The 2778-nt window shown below is 28.7% G+C and overlaps 1 non-coding gene across 1 annotated transcript; it reads left to right on the forward strand.

The window, feature by feature from the left end:
* Positions 1-830: 830 nt before the first annotated feature.
* TRNAF-GAA (transfer RNA phenylalanine (anticodon GAA)) lies at positions 831-903 on the forward strand. Its single transcript has one exon. It is a non-coding gene; the product is annotated as a tRNA-Phe (tRNA).
* Positions 904-2778: the final 1875 nt, after the last annotated feature.

A 2778-nucleotide genomic window follows, 5' to 3' on the forward strand; every position in this document is an offset into this window, starting at 1 on the left:
TTAAGTTAATTAGACCACATTCAACATATTTTCTTAAAAGTATAGAATAAATCATTTATTAGGGATGACATCTTGAGTAATGCACAATGTAACACTTGTTTAACTTGATGATGATATATTACAACCCAAATCGATCTATTTATAAGTAAATGGGTCGAACTTCTCATTTCCGACTAAATAACCCACCCCACATTAAATTTTAAGAACAATAAGTCATTTGATTATTGTTATTTTGTTTTTCCAACATGAGGCTATAAGTGAAAGAGTAAGAAGCTACTTCACATTCATGGGAATCATATATTGTTGCAATCCATTGTACAAAATGTTTGAAATATGCTGGAAATTGCTTATGTTGGACGATAAAGATCCCAAACCACATGGTTCCTCCTGTCGAGCAATTAGATATAGATCATATTGTCAACATATATATTATACTTATCCTTTTTCAGGTATTTGCAATGCCATTATATGATTTAATAGAAAAATGACTAATGAAAAATGGCAACAGCTAGATATTAGAATGTATGGCGGATCTATACATAGTTTTTGTACGATGATAACTAAGGTTTAACTATATTTTATAATAATAATAAAAAGTTAATTTAAATAATTAAAAAGTCAATTAGTTTTAAACTATTTGTTATCAAAAGTGGTTACTATGAGTTGACCTTTGAAAGCAGACACTATAAGATCGACATATTGTTGAGAGGTGTTCTTGTTGGATACCACGGAACCAGCGATAAATGATAGTTCTGAATATCTTTTGGATAATTTATATCGATTTTTTCTGCATTAATATTTATATGTTGTGACGGAAAATTAAACAAAATGCGGGGATAGCTCAGTTGGGAGAGCGTCAGACTGAAGATCTGAAGGTCAGGTGTTCGATCCACCTTCACCGCATTTTCTCAATTTTTATTTGTTTATCTTTAAAACTACAAATTTTGTAAGCCCTTTTTTTCTCTACCATAAAAAGTTACAATACAAATAAACCCCACGTACCAACAAAATCAGCCAGCATTTATTCCATTGAAGAATTCTCCGGTGGGTTATCCATTTGGATAATCTACGTGAGTTATATATATATATATATATATATATTATTTTATCAAAGTAAAGCATGATCTCTATTTCAATAAAAATGATGAAGTACCTTTCTATTTTGCAAATAGGATAACAAGACTCATTTGGTACTTAAGTGAAGGAATCGTTGGATGCATCAACGAAAATATGTCATCGTATCTTTGTGTTTTACTTCAAATTGCATTATAGAGAGCTGGAAATCAAATAAAAAATGTGTAATAAAAAGTCTTGAAACTTTCAAGTAGAATTACATTTTTTCGTATTTTGAAAGTAATAAAAAGAGATGACACAAGGGTTTGTCTTATATTATTGCAATACAAATTGATATTTCTATTATATGTAGATGTTTGACTAAACGAATTCACCACCTTAGACCCAAAACCCTTCGTATCACAGGGGCATTAAACACCAAAATACACAACATGAATGTTGTCATAGTGCCACCACCGTTGACGGGAGTAGCTACAACCAAAGTGTGTTTGTGCTTCATAAGGCAGATGATGGTGGTATTTATAAACGGGGTTAATATGAATGTTCGGAAGTTTAATAACGTAATCCCATGTTTGAGTGTGCATGGAGGCTCTTTGTTTTGAGGTACGGTTGGTGCAACTATGTGCTTGAAGGTGATATATTTTTATGGATGTTGCTATTCATACACTCTCATTAGTAGATGTAGACCTATTTTCTATTTTTTTTAATATGTATTTACTACGTATACTTCTTAATTACTTATTGTATATCTCTTATTTAACATTTTTGTGAAATCATTGATGCAATAAGTAATTAGATATATCAATAGAATCTATGTTTAATTCCACATCTTTTTAAATAATTTATATCAAATTATATATTTAATTAAATTTAGTATTTATTTTGATTTCCTTCGAAACCTAAATATCTAATTTTAATTGTATATTTCATTAAATTAGTTTTTTCTTTTTAAATCTTATCCTTTTTAATTAATCAATTTAAAATTATAAAAAGAAACATAAAAATGGGCTCCACTTTTGAACCCTATATCCCTTCCCCCTTTAGTGGCATCCATATTTAAGGAGGTTGATTGTTTGTATGCATAAAAGCCATGTATTCATCAATTATTGCTTTTCCAATTTAACAAACATCTCAAATCAATTAAATCATAAATAACTATGCAAAACCCATTAATCCTAGCTACATATCTAAAGAATGTTATAATTAATCATTCTTTAAATGTGATATCTGACAATAAAAACAGTTTATATATTTATTAAATTAATATTATTAAAGCTAAATAATATTTAATTTAGTTATAAATATTTAACTAATGTTTAAAATTAATTAATAAAAAGGTTACTTGATATTTAAGTTATTTAAAAGGATCAAATGTGATCATAATAAACTTAAATATAAGTTAGATTGTTAATAAGGGTCAAAGATGTACTTAGCAATGATGACGGGGTTGTTGGTCATTTTGGAAAGTACCCAACATGTTATGAAATACATGTTTTGGTTGAGTTTAATAAGCTACCCAAACTTCAAGGGCCAAAAGTGAAAATATGAAGACTCCAAAAAATTATTTCTATTTTGGTCCCCAAGTGTGAGTGTCTAAGTCTATTTTTTTCCCTAGATTTGAAGACCCTCACCCCTTAATTTAAGCTACTAAATACTCCAATAATACATCTATGGCCCCTTGACTAATTGATTAAGAGATTTAAG

The sequence above is a fragment of the Lactuca serriola genome, chromosome 1, assembly GCF_051521515.1.
Source record: "Lactuca serriola cultivar US96UC23 chromosome 1, Lser_US96UC23_V15, whole genome shotgun sequence".
Taxonomy (NCBI): Eukaryota; Viridiplantae; Streptophyta; class Magnoliopsida; order Asterales; family Asteraceae; genus Lactuca; species Lactuca serriola.